The sequence below is a fragment of the Corvus brachyrhynchos genome, unplaced genomic scaffold, assembly GCF_000691975.1.
Source record: "Corvus brachyrhynchos isolate BGI_N302 unplaced genomic scaffold, ASM69197v1 scaffold114, whole genome shotgun sequence".
Classification (NCBI taxonomy): Eukaryota; Metazoa; Chordata; class Aves; order Passeriformes; family Corvidae; genus Corvus; species Corvus brachyrhynchos.
The window spans coordinates 7013351-7027888 of NW_008238337.1; the positions used below are offsets into that span (position 1 = coordinate 7013351).

General features: G+C 44.6%; 1 protein-coding gene across 16 annotated transcripts in view; it reads left to right on the top strand.

Moving 5' to 3' along the window:
- The window catches only part of FBRSL1 (fibrosin like 1), a 374043-nt gene that overhangs the window by 289912 nt on the left and 69593 nt on the right, over window positions 1-14538 (top strand). The window lies entirely within an intron of this gene.

Below are 14538 nucleotides of genomic sequence, written 5' to 3' on the forward strand. Positions count from 1 at the left end.
TCCGCCGCCGTGTACCCGCCGAGGCGAGGCGGAGCGCGCTGCTCCCTCCCCAGCCCACGCTCCCAGCCTTCCTCCTCCTGAGCCGCCTCGTTAGCCTCTCCTCCCGGATGCACCCGGCTCTGGGCTCCCATCCCCAGTAATTGCCCAGCAACATCTATTTGCATTGCTTTTTACACCACCATGTCTTATGGAGGGGGAAGCGTATTTGCACTTTGCGAGTGTTTTTGAGCTGTGGCAAGGGCAGAAGAATGGCAGATGGGTGGGGATGAGAGAATCAAGAGCGTGATGAATCTGTTTTTCTTACCTTGTTTAAAATTGCCTGTTAAAATTCAGCAGCCGCACCTCCGATCAGCCTAATGGTGTCTGCCATGTTGCGAATACACAGTCATTAGTTGGTCCAATTCATGCATGCTGAGGTAGGAGGGTGATGTGAATGCAAAGGAGCTGGAGAGAATGGGAGCTGGGGGGGGCAGGGGAAGGAGGGGGAGAAGCTTGGTAATACAGTGACAATGAAACATACGGTAGTCACACTGGAAAACTTTCTCCTTCATTAGCAGGGATCTGTTGAGTTTCTGCTCACATTAGGGTAATTAACACAAGTACAGATTGTTGAACATCTGTGCAGTTTAACTATATGGCCGGTTCCCAGGCTTTAAACAGGGCTGTGAGGAGCCAAATGCAAAGCAGTATGAAAAGCCCACACACTATTCATTTTACTGAAATTAGCATTTCTGGATGAAAGCTGATGTTGCACGTCGGCTATAAATTTTCTCTGGTCTGTTGCCAGGTTGGCTAATGATCTGAGGTTAGTGTTTGTTAAAAAAAATTTAAAATTTGTTACTTTTAATATTCCAGAGGGGAAGTTTCTTAAAAGGCAAAACAAAAAGCAAGCAAAACAAAGCATATGGGTATGTTATATGTAATGTTCTTCTAATCTTTTTCCAATGGAAGCTCAGGAAGGAATTGCTGGTTCAGCCTCTCTCAGAGGCTCTTGGCTCCATGAAACTACCAAGGGTTTTTTAGTATTTCTGACCAAACTGCAGTTTAATTTTCTAGCCCTGTAAATGCCTGGGAGGCTCTGCTTATGGTGTGTTGTAGATATGAGCTGTGTAAATAAAATGCAGAATTCTGTCTGCAGGATGGTGACTACACAGGTATTGCTTCTCCACACGTCACTGGAGGTACGGAGAACCTTCTGCAGTGGTTGTCCCAGAGGAGTGTTGTTTTGCTGTGGCATCTTGAAGCTTCCTCCTTGTTCCTTTTGACCTTGTCCAGCTGAGAGCACAAATTTTTTCCACAGGTGGAATGAAGTGTTCAAGGCCAGGCTGGATGGGGCTTTGAACAACGTGGTCTAGTGGAAGATGTCCCTGTGCATGGCAAAGGGGTTGGAACTAAATGAGCTTTCAAGTCCCTTCCAACCCAAACCATTCTATGTTTCTCTGAGCTGCTGTGAGGTGGACAGCCCTTATAGCTGGGACAACGATTAGTGCACCATGTGTGCCAGGAAATTTTGTCTTAATGGAGAAGACTTTCATCTGTGAAGATAAACAGCCTACCAATGTGCATAAAAAGAATAATCCTCATTAGCACTATTTTGTCCCTGCTGTTTTCGCTAAGAAAAAAATTTTGTTCATAGTGGAGTTTTTTTTAATGTAGTCTCTGTGGGCTGATGTGAACAGAGCTGACCTTTGAAACCCTATTTAAATTTTAAAAGGTTTGTATATTCTTTTGTTTAATTGGGAAAGGAAGGGGCTTAATGTCTCAGAGGAAGTGTTATTCTTGCCAAGAATGAGTGACTTGATCCTTCAGTTCACCCTCAGCTCCTGCTCTGGAATGGCTTATGCTCCAGCCCAGAATTTACTTTGGCATCATTTGAAATTGTTGGTGAAATTGTTGCTGTTGCACTCACCAGCTCCTCAAAAGTCTGCTGACAAACATCAGGACTGTCAGAGCTTCATATTCTTTGTGACTAAAAAAACCTTCTGGGACCAAAATGCAGTCTTCAGATTCAGTCCTGCAAATGTCAGCCTCAGGAGCACCATCACCCTCGTCCCTGTAATTCAGCCCCATAAATGATTTGTCATTGAAGGATCTCTTTCTGGGGTGAAGGTGTCCACACAAGACAGACTTGCTGAATCATACAAAACTCTGCAAGTTCAGTTAAATATGTGGTTTATTTTTGAGGCACTGCTTTAGTTAATCTAGTCCACAATGAAATTTAGTCTGGCCTACTTACTTTTGTAACAGTTTTTCAGATAATTATGTGCGTGTATGTGCACACGGGTGCACACTAGTTAGGAAAAGAAAAACTGAGTGAAACGTTTAGCTACATTAGACTTCTTACCTTCTCCATAAAGGATGTCAGAAGATGGCATGTTGCTTGGTCACAAGGGACACACAGAACTCGGAGAGCATCTGTTACAAGAGGATGACAGAGGGCACTGGCCCTTTCAAAGCAGGGTTGCAGTGAACTGAGTATTGAGATTGCCTCTGTGGTGGTCTTGCCGAAAGGGCCCTGACTCCTTGGTTAAGAAGTGCTTGTTTAACACTAAATTGAGGGACAAAAAGTATCCTTACCATTACTGTTTGGTTTTTTTCTGGACTCAGTCGTAGGGTTACTTTTGAGTACTGGCAGAATTGTGTGATGAGGATATTCAGTCTTACCCATGGTTGACATCTGTGCTCCCTAGATTTGTACCCCCTGTATCTCTGCTTGGATTTCATTTGGTCTCGTTCAAAGAAAACCCAGCTCTATGCAACAGAGTCATGCTCAGAAAAAAAACCCAAACAGTATTTCTGTTAAAATAAACAGACTGACCTGGATTATTTTCACTATTAGGCAAACCAAACTCACCTATTTGGGTATGTGGAACTGACAATGAAATTAAAGGGCTTTTGTATCTGCAGATATACAGCCAAAATTAAACAAATTTTTTCTTTATTAGTGCCTCATTCCATTTCAGCCCTGCTTTTTGAGAATATTTCCCACAAACTGGACTTAAAATGCCAGAAAATGGCAATGCATCCAGAGAAGTGGTTTCATGATCTTGGTAGATAGGAAAACTGCAGCTGGTGAAACATCTCTATCAACCTTCAGTTACATGGCTGTATCTGAGAATGTACATGTAATGTTTTTTCTAGCAGAATTTTCCAGTGTGTACTGGAATGCGCTGAAAATCTGAGGACATCATTTTGAAGGCCTCCCAAAGTTTCCTTAGAGTTTTCACTTCATGTATCACTAAGCCAGCTTCTGTGAAGCAGCAAGTTCTCTTGTTCTCCTGCTTTGTGCAGGCAGATATAGGTATTTAAATACCTAAAATAAGCTCAGAGAACTTGACACTGCTGTTTGGGCAGGCTGCACATCCTCAGCCACCTCTCAGACCTTTATCAGACTCCAAACTGAGTGTGTCTTGCTACCTGTGCAGTTGCGTGGTTGGAATTATCTCCATTGTGTAGATGGGAACACTGAAGCAGATTGGAAATTACTTGCCCCAGGCCATCTAATGCTGACAATAGACCACACAGTCCCTCGGCCTCTTTCTGTGCCAAAACCATTCTCTTGTGTCTGCATATGGAAAAAACAGAGTAGATCGAGCGGAGAGTGGTATTTGTTGTGGTAACAATGAGCGCTGGGTCCCAAAAGGCCATCAGACAGTGATGGATACATCGCTGTGAAATTAAATTCACCCAGAGATGCACGGGAGGAAGGGCTGGAGTGGTCTTTGGGCAGGGGAGCAGGCAGGGAGGTGCAGCCACAGCGGGTCAGGCAGCTCCTGCGCCAGCAGCACATTTGCATTCTCCTGTCAGGGAGCTGGAAGCTGCCACCGAGCAGTTTATACTCAGCCTGTGCTGGCCTTGAATTATGCATGACCAATTTATCATGCCCCCAGCTGAAAAACTAATTGTGTCCCTGGGATATATTTACTAGAAATTGTAGTTTGCTGTGCTGGGGTCCCCGGAGTGTCCGGCAGAGCAGACAACTGGGAAGTTGGAGCATGTTCAGAACAGGACTCCTAGCTCCACTGGAGCCCCTGTGCTGTTGATAGATTTTTCACTTCGATTGCTTTTCCGAGGGCATTCCCCCTCCTTCCTATCTTTTTACACTGCATTACACTTAATCGGGCTGCAGGAGTCCTTCCAGTAGTCTCCAGTATTAAAAAGCACATGATGTGCCTGAAAGAAGGCAGTTTATTCAGGAAATGCCAGCCAGGTTGGGGGGGAAGGGGGTTGGTTTCTTCTGTGTATGGTTTTTCTCTTTTTTTTTTTTTTTTCAAGCACAGCGTGGCTTCATGTAATGTCTCCAATTACCATGAACGTCCCCTCCTTCTCCAGGTCTAGAGTGATGAGATTCCCTAATTACTGTCATTTGAGCAAGGGGGTTGAGGAGGAGAGGATTTCTTTTCCTCATACAGAGCTTGTGGGGTGGGCTGAAGCTTGCAAACTCTGTTACCACCTGGTCTGTCGAAGGAACATAGAATGTCCCAAACGGAGTTTCCCAGTGATGAAATGACAACTGCCAGACCTGTGTCAGGCTGTAAACCCTCTCCTAAGGTAGTGCTAAGCCATAAAGATCATCAGTGGGGGCGAGGTTTGAAAGGGAAGGAGGCAATTCACTGATAAATTAATCACCAAGTTCAGTCTGTCCTCCCCCACTTGTCACAGAAGGAGGATGTCAAGGAGTTAATCACAGTAAGGAGTCAACAGTAACAAGACTCAGAGGCAGAAGAGCCCTCTGGAATCTCTTGTTCCCTTTCTGTTCTCCTCCTTGTCTGCTCTCGTACAGCTCTGCCTGACGCCGTTCGCAGCGAGGAGCCGCATCTCCAAGGTCATCAGGAGCTGCGCCAGCTCCTTCTGCATGGCTTCACTGCTGGCAGCCCAGGCACAGAAATCAGAAGCCCTGCTCTTCTGAGAGTCTGGGAGACCACAAGCCAGGGCACAGGAGAGAGGGATTGCTCCTCCTCCACAATGGGCAGGAGCCTTTCTTCTGACGGTGCTGAAATGGGCTGTACGCAGTCCATGGCCAGGCTGGGCTCTCCCAGTGCTTTGATGGGATTTAGTGCTTGTCCTCTTGGGAGCAGAGCTGCAGGGAGTGTGAGCTGGGCTGGAAGAAAGGTGCTGGCAGAGGTGCTTTCTTAAATAAATCTAAGATATATGAAGTAGTTTGTGCAAACTATTTGTAGCAAGTGTGTTGCATGGGAAGTTGAAAGAAGTGAAGGTGGTTTTGCATAGTTTCCGAATGTCACAGATCTGGATCAGGTTTTAAACATTCAGAAGCTCTCTACAGCTTACCTCTTTATAGTTCCCCAAATTTGTATTCATCATCAGTTCCCCAGAAGAATCTGGTGAAAAGATTTGTTCAGGTGACTACACGTCTTGCTGTGGAAAAAGTAGAGCAGATCTGCTGTGTGATGAAACCATGCTCCTCTTTGCTGAAATATGTGATACAACCAGCATAGAAGTGGATCTGAAGCTTGAAGATCATTTCAGGGGGAAGGTATAAACAGGTTTGTCCCCATATGCTGCCAACTAAAGCAAAACCACTACAGAGTTCCAAGTTAGCATGAACTGTCAAATCAGGACTACCCATAGTGTATTTCCTCAAACTAAGGTGAATGAGAAATAGTCACGAGTTGAGAGATGATGTCCTTGCAGATTCAACACTGTAAGGTTGTCTTGCTCCCTTGAAGCTGCTGATGTCCAAAGAACAGTGGCGTGGTCATGGAGCTCAGTGGTTCAATGGGTCCGTGCAGATCAATTAAGGAAATTCTTAAGCTGAGCTGTACAGCGTTTGTTCCAGTCTGCTTTTCTGGAGGATGTTGTAGCACTTATGAAATTACTGTGCTTTTTGAACAGTGGGGAGAGCACAAGACAGACAGACTGGGAATAGGATGGAGACCACTTTCATGTAGCAGCATTTGTACTGGTATGGAAAGAGTAGGGTAGTAGACAATGCGAATCACAGCATCTTTTGTTCGATTTTTTTAGCTGCAGCAACTCAGTGTCTGGATGCTTTTGCCCTTTCATCATTCAGAATGAAACACATTAGCAAATCCAGGTTATGTTCCTTGTGCTGGTGGTTCTTATTAGCTTGTTAATGATCTTGCTAGGTTTTAAGTGCCTACAAATGTGAGTTCACGGATAACTTGAGTTCAGGGCAGCTGTCCTTGGCAGAGTGTCCTGATTTTTCCTGTGAAAATCTTCCATGTTTTGTTCTATTCCAGCCGCTGTTAACTTGTTGTTACAAATAGAGAGAAAAAACCACTGGCACTGTACTGCCTTATGGATATTGCTCTTCCTTGAACCTGCCTCCTATGCTCTTTCCAAGGGAGCTTCTCTGGCAATTCACAGTTTCTGAGTGGCTCTACTGCTTTTTCTTCCTCAGCTTTATTTTTCAAGCACTTTTGGCTTTGATGCTTTTTGTCAGTCTGTTGCTGTGCTGTGTTCAAGTTGCCTGAGCTGTTTGGTTTTCTCCCATTTGCTTTGCTGCTGCTGTGGCTGCAGAGGGACAAGAAGCTGCAGCATTGCTGGGGAGGGTCACGTGCAGAGGAACCCACAAACAAGCAATGGTAGCATCTCAGAAGATGCAAAAAGGTGTTGAAATTGGGGTAAAATAGAAGTCAGCAACTGTTTTATAACAGGCTACATGACACAGGCCGACACTCCTCTCACTCTCGTTTGTCTCACTCAAAGATCCTGTCCTCAATACTTTTCTTCCTCCTCCTCTTTCCTTCCTGTAGCTGGGATACACTGCAGTGTCAATTTTCATTTAGTCTTGTGTCTAAAGTTATGTAAATAGAGAAAAGCAAGTTGTAATCAGCAAAGAGAGATGTGATTTTAAGAAGGAGATTTTTTTTTTATTCATGCTAAGGTGTTGAGGGGAATTACACTAACATCAGCTACAACTTAAACATAGTACTTGCTACCACAGTTTCAAATCAGTGTGAACTTAGTCAGCTAAAACACTGTTCTAGCTTGGGAGTTTTTGGGGGGGGCTGGATGGAGCCCCATATTCTGAGCATTTCTTAAGTGTCACCATGTTTCTCCCAGTCAGGAATGAGAACTAACAAAAATAGATGGAGGAAAGGTGGCAATGCCTTTTTCTCATAATACGACCACAGAAGCATCTCTGGAGACGTGTGCACATACAGTGGCACATCCACATCCCTGGCTTAGGAAGCTGTGGAGGAATTCTGAGGCGGGGTGGGGGGAGAGCGGGAGAATAAACCTTGCCGCTCTAAGAAATCCTGAAAATGTCCATCAGAAACGCAGCGAGTATTCGGAGGCTGCTGGAAGCGTTCCAGTATCAGAGTCTTTGTCTCCATCCATCAGAGGCACTGCAATCTTTGTGCCCCCAGCTTCAAACAAGGGCTTCACGCTGTCCTTGCAATCTGCCTTTATGCAGCGGAGTGTGGAGGCTTCTAATTACGAGGCCGAGCGGCGCGGCGGGGGGGGAGCCGTGCTGCGCCCCACAGCCGCGCACCTGATTATCCGTTGCTGAGGTCGTTAGAAGGGTTACTCCTGAGTTTAAGCCTGCTCCGCAAGACCCCTAATTATATGCTGCTCTGCAAGTTGCATTAAAAAGAAATTGTTGAAAAGACAAAGGACAGAATAACATTTCCTCCCTCATCTTCCCCTCTCTTCCCCCCCCCCGCAGCACACACACACACACTCCCCCTCCTCTCCCTGCTGGGCCCAGAGCTACTTCTCACGCTTGAGTTGGTGCAAGCTCTGATAAAGCCATTGAAAGATGCAGCAGGGAGACAGAGCGCTCCCAGGGACAGAGGGAAGCAGAAGAGGAAGCCGAAGTAAAATGACCCCCTCCCAGGTAGATACAGCCAGGCGCTGCTTGCTGAAGGAGTTGTCCCACAGAGCAGAATTAGAGAAGAGATTAACCGTCCTTTATTGTTTTGTTTCACTTCCTAGGGAGCAATGTAATGTGGTTTCTTCCATCGTGAAAAACCTGCTTCATCTGGAGCTCCGGGAAGCCTGAATCACTATAGATAAGACATTCAAAGTGCAGTATCCCTTGCACATGCTGCCAGTTCTCATTTTAATCTCCCTAGACATCAAAAAAATTAAAATGTAAAATTCTAAGCTATGCAGTTGAGTGACATGAAGGCTGCATTCGCTGCAGTGCAGTTTCCAAATCTGGGACATGCACACATGTGTCCATTCCTGTCAGAGATAACGGCTTTATGTGTGCTTTCCGTGAGCCCATGAAGTGTACCACTAACAGAGACAGAGAATTGGATGGGTTCTTCATTACCACATGTCTGGACTACTAATGAAACTAAACCCAGGTTGATAACAGTAGCACTAAATATTTCCAGCACTTCCTGGTGCAATGGTAGCAGTTTCAATTTATGGTGGAGATTATTACAGGGGTATCTGCAGGACCAAGGGCAATGTTTTTTTCAAGATTGTTATTTCAAGGGTGGGTATTTTTATTACTCTCTGGATTCTAGCCATACCTGAAAACCTGAGTGGCAGACCAGGATTTCACCACACTAGGTTCTGTACAAACCTGGTGGGGAAAAAAGGATTCTGTGCTGCAGATCGGGGGTTTTTGAGACATGGCTATGAAATTCTTTCATTGCTTTTGTAGCTGTAGAGAAACCCATATTTGAACAGGATTTCAAAGTCAAAATGTCAAGGTTTGAGTAACTTCTGCACTGGAGTATCTTGCCGACTCTGTCACGTTATCCTGTGCTGTAATCTGTGAGCTTTAGACCTTGCTTGGTCTCTTGGATATCTCAGTAACAGTGCTCCATTGTATGCTCTTTGCTTCTTACTAGTTTGGCTTCATTTCATTCTGGATTCACTGCCCACCAAAGGCACTAGCAGCAGGGAAACTTCTGCCCATCCTGTATCATGAGGCTTTTCTTTTTTTCCCCGCCCATGTTTTTGTGTATTCAATTTGTCTCTGTGTAGTGAGGAAGGTCCCTGCAGCAGTCTCTGGGGCTCTGGTTCACATGGCTGGAGAGAGCAGCAGTGCAGCCACACTGGCAGCACAACACATTGTTCCCATGCATTTGTTGGCATTCCTTCCAAAGCTCTGGCTCGGGCACCAGGGAAGGGTTGAATGCGCTTCTCTTGGTCACCTTGTGCTCACCCCCATTGCTCCCTCCAAGGCAAGATCCCAGACTACTGAAGGATCACTTCCTCATGTTTGTGTTTAATGTGAACTCACAAGCCTCTCTCTGTGTACAATGTGAAATAATCCCAAACCTCGAATCTGATAACCCTGATTTTTTTTCTGTACATCAGCTTGATGTACCCCTTTTGCTGTCTCATGCCCTGCTTTTCACCACTGCCTCTTGAAACATGTCTTAGGTGTGGTTACTGTGGGGCATTTTTCTTGGCTACCTACCCAACAGCAGGATGAAGATGGCCCTTATCCCACCTGCAGTTTTATATGGCTTTTATGTTTTGGCAGGGTGGCACAACAAAGATAACAGCTCCCTAAAGTTATTCTACAGAGCAAAATCTTTGTTTCAAACTGTATTTGGAGATCTTCCAGTCATGCCTCATATTTTCAAGAAATCCGTGCCTTAAGATAGTTCAAAATCTCTTTGATTTAAAAATGAGCTGGAGCTGTAACCTTGTCTTCAGGCCAAGTGCAGGAGTGCTGGTACCTGTTTAGTAGCTGTGGTGCTCTCCTTGTCTTAGACACTCTTCAGTGAGTCTCTTGTTGGCTTTTTGGATTTTGTTCTGTGACACCTCCCTGCTTTAAAAGGTGCAAAGAGCGATCACGGTGTTTTCATGCATGGTTTGTCATTTCTTCAACCCCAAAGTCCCCAGAGTCTGAAAGTTGAGTCATTTTTCTGCTGCCAGAGTTGTGCAAGAGGTTTGCCTCAGGAGACAGCAGAGAGTCTTGAGGCTTCAGCCATGCAATGTTGAACAGTCTCCAGAGTAAGTGTCAGTTTGAAGTAAAAGAACTTGAAATCTAGAAGCAGGGAAGATAAAAGTGAATTTGATCATAGTGCTTTTCAAACACCTGGACACAGGCAAGATAATGAAGCAGGCAGCACGTTCCGCTATAGGTCACTTAGCCCATGTTTGACACCATAACCCATTTCACTGCGCTCATAAACATGGGCATGAGCCACTGCTGCTTTTGGAACACCACAGTGACTGACTTCCATCTGCCAGGAGGGGTACAAGGAACATGATCCTGATATCTCGCCTGAGTCACGACACCTTTCATGTGATCATTTTCATTGTCTCAGAATCAGAAGTGTCTAAATTCTTACCTGTCATCTCAGAAGTCTGGCTCTGGTTCAGAGGCCAACTAGATATGAGCTCAGATAAGCCAGATATGGCTCACTCCCTCTAGACTGGGAACTGATAGCTTAGTATTTTTTATATTTTACCATGCTTTTCTTTCCATTTTGTGGAGATGGTTTTGGGAAACAGATAAGCACTGGCTGAGATCAGGTAATATGTTTGTACTAGAGGAGGTGAACAAAGAGCACTTTGATAGAGCTGTATTTCTTTATTAATTACTTCCCTGTTATAAAGACTGGATCTCCTGGCTGTAGCCCAGGTAGATGTGAAATATCCACCACAAAATGCTGCAGTAGCAATGCAAAAGAAGTATGCTTGGGTTTATATGAGACAGTGATAAAGTGGGCTCATGAAAACAAGTGTGCCGAGCTGATGCGAGCCCTGGCCCTGCAGCTGGTGTTGATACGTGGCAACCTGGCACACCAGAAGGATTTGCTGCCATGGATCATGACTCCAATTCCACCCTGGACTCCTTCATTTCAGCACAAAAGAATGGAATACTTCACAGTGGCTTCTGCAGATTTATGTTAGGATGTATTTGTGGCAATTGTCTAAATCCACTTCAGTTTGTGGTGTGGTGAAGTGTATTGAAAGAACCTGGTCTGCAAGGACTTGGGGAGATCAGGAAGCAAGGGAAGAGATACAGGTGAGAAAATGAATGCTGGCAATTATCTGAATTTCAATGGAGTGTCTTAGCTGGGACTTCCTGAACAGTTGTGAATTTTTCTATTTGAAAAACTCAAGACAAATTTCTTCCACTCTTGTACAGCTGAAGAAAATGTTTATATTTGAAATAAGGGATGAGCAGATGGAAGAAAGTGACTTCTTTAGTGCCAGCCCTGAGCCTTACTGTAGTGGAAAGTGTAAAGTCATAGAGTCAGTGGTCATGATTCAGAGTCAAAAGGTTACAGGGTAAAAAAGAAGTGAAAAAAAATAAAGTTCCTTATTTTTGCCTTCTTGGTACTTGAGCTTTCTGTCTGGCCAGCTGCCACAGCCTTAGGACTGCAAGCAGCCCTGTGTATGGAAGGTTTTCTTTCCTAACATTTCATCAGTTGATCCCTCAATTGATCCCTCCCACTCTTCAGGATTGATACTAGGCAAGTATGTTTTTAAAAACATTGTCGGTGGCCACTGCTCTCACCATGTCTTCTTGTGCTGTGGCTACAGCTGGTGGAGCTGGATGAGCAGAAAGAAAGCTGGTATGATCAGTTCAGCAGAGGTTAATGCCACTGGTGTGCCACAAGAGCCCCGTATTAAATCTGAACCTTGCAAAGATGTCTGAAAACCAGCAGAGCGAGTGGCTGGAAGATTAACTCTGCACAGGGACACTTTGGAGAGCAGAGAGCCACAATAGCGGTTTCAGTGCCAGCTTTGTCCCAGCTGCCAGAAGGGACTTTGTCAGGGGAGTCCTTTACCATGGCACTGCTCCCCCAGCTGCTGGAACAATTGCTCAAGACCACTGGCAGTCAGCATGATTAAAGCAGCCTTCAGGCAGCTTTATTTTACATGGGCAGCTATCCAGGTCCAAGGGTTGGCTCAGCCTGGAAGGATGGAGAAGGAAGTTTGCCATGTTGTACCCTTCCACATCTCTTCTTCATCTGTGTTCAGGGTCAGGCCTGGCTTTGGGGTTGATGTGTACTCACCCCATGTTGCAGTCCATTAAATGCTCCCAGTACCTTGGGGTATTGACTGATCTGACAGGAGATAGACTTTCCTTTTCTTTGTACATAAAAGTGCCATTTAATTGAATTAATTACTTAATTTTTTGCTAGGTAAGCTGGGATTTTAGCTGTATGAATTAATAATACAAACCAGGAGCACCCTTAAAACTTAAACCCCTTTCCTTTCTCTCAAACTGGGTTGCAGCTGTTAGATCCCATTTACAAACCATAGGTGGTGTGACTGCCGATAACAGTTACCAGTTCCGTGTTGGGGTTGAACTGCAGGAGCCAAACAAGGCTGCTTGCTCATGCTTCAGTTTCTTCCTCAGGCCAGGTAGAGCCTTCCCTTTGCCTTTGTATTTTTAAAAATGGGAGCTAGGAGGTATGTTTACCAAAATGGATTGTTGTCCCAATGGGAATAGCCCTCTTTTGCTTTCCTCTGCTTTTTATATGTGAGTATGTAAATATATGTAAATGTATACAGGGGCTTGGATTTACCCTCTTCGTCTCCCCCTCCCATGTATAATGTATGTGTTAAACACGTAATCATTAATCAACTTTGTGGGGAGTGGAGACAAGAAGGGCTCTTTGATGATAGATGTATACTTGTGACTGTGCTTGTATGTGTGTTTATTAGGCAGCACAGTGCTATCAAAAGAAACTCCAGGTCCCCAAGGATAAGAAACAGCACAGGGAACAAATGAAGAGGAAAGAAAAAATCCAACCCCTCTTACTGTAAAACCCTCTGTCTTCTACCATCTGTCTCCTTTTTTGGAGTGAAATAAATTGGGGAGAGAGCTTTGAATAAGGTGCTTATTTGTAAGGCACTGAAACACTCATGTGGAGCAGAAGCAAAGTTATGGTTAACGTTGCCTCTGATGGCTGGGAGTGTTGGAGGCGGGATGACATTATTTCTTTTGTCTGTACATGCTGGAAGTGGTTTAGAGAAAAAAAGCCTTCAGGATATCATGCACAAGCACAACTATTTCTGAGGTTTTAATATCATGTTTGATGTTATGGAAGGCACAAATTAAAGGTGGTCATTGCCCTGAAGTGTTCATAATAAAGACAACAAAACCCACAGTGGTTGTTTGTGAGTACCCAGCTCAGAACATGCTTCAGGCTGCTCTCTGTTGCTGGAGGAGGACTTGGGGCTCTGGAATTACGTGTCTGGAGATTAAGGTGGAGGCATAGGGATCGCCTTCTTTGCATTACTTCCATACAGCAGTAAGTCTTGGGACCTGAAAGCTTTGGACTGGATGTAGAAAACCAAACATTTCCTTGGTTGTGCTTGAGGGGAGCTTAGTCTGATAGAATTGTGCTTATGGTCTTGTGCTGTCCAAAATGATAAAGTTGGAATAGACATGTTTGGGGGGAAAATTAAAAATCCACAGTGTTTAGGTGCCCTAGATTATTTTTTGCTGCTCTTATTTAGCCTGTGCTTGTAAGTGCCTATTTTGAGAAATACCTAGTCAAACGATATTTTAAATGAGCTTAAAAAGTGGCTTTGGCTCATTGGGTGTAGAACTGCTGCACCTTTTGCTTTGTGTTCTTGCAGAGCTAGGCAGGAGACACCAAGGTCTGATTGGAAGCGCTGAAGTGCGTAGGAAACAGCAGTCCTGGCTCCATCAGCCATCTGCTCCGAGTCCAGGAGCCAGCACCAGCCAGGGCACAGGGGAAGGGCTTGCAAGTGTGTTCATGGGGAGCAGCAGCAGCGAGACCAGGAGGCAAATGGGAAAGAAAAATTCCATTTTCTGCAGTCTGCTCAACGTAGATTGGCTGCAGCATGCTAGATTTGTCAAGGTGTATGTGGTATTGTTTTAGGAAAGGAAAACCAGTAAAATCCCAGGAAGATTAAACTCAACAGCAGGTACATACATTTGCTTTGCACTAACCTAGGCTATGTTTATGATAACACAGCCTTATTATCCACTCTGGCTATTTTTCTTTATTTTCTATTTATTTCCTCCTCCAATTTGCCAGAGTCAGCGCTTCCAAATTGTTTTACTGATAAGCTGAAAGCCACAGAAATTCAGAATTTTCCTAAACTGTTGACTGTTCAGGTCTACATTTTTGTTTTTGGAGATCTTTCCACCATTTTATTTTTCACAGAAGGAATAAACAAGGAGTTGGTTTAGGAAGGTGCTTCAGGTATAGTGAGGTTAAGCACACACATGGAGCTAAGCATTTGATCAAGTGCTTTTCTGAATGCACTTTCTGGAAAATTTATATCCCTTCCACTGCTCTCACTAAGCTAATCGGGAGATGCTGAGGTCTGATCAGAGCCTTTTGTGCATTTTCAAGATAGTGTCTCTGGAGGATCATTACACACATCCCTCTGCAGAGACTACAAGGAGATTGTCACCAGGAAAGTGTTAGTCACTGTGTATTAACATGCAGGATTATTCTGCCTCTTTCTTCACTGTAAGCTTTTCATCTCCTTACTAAGCAGGCACAGTCATGTCTGGGCTAAAATCACAAAGGTTTCTTAAAATGCTCCATTTGTACTTCCAGTTCAGAAATAAACTCCGGTGAAGTGAGCTGCTAGCTGTTGTGGGACTTTGGAAGAGAGGCAGGGGAAGGGCAGTGG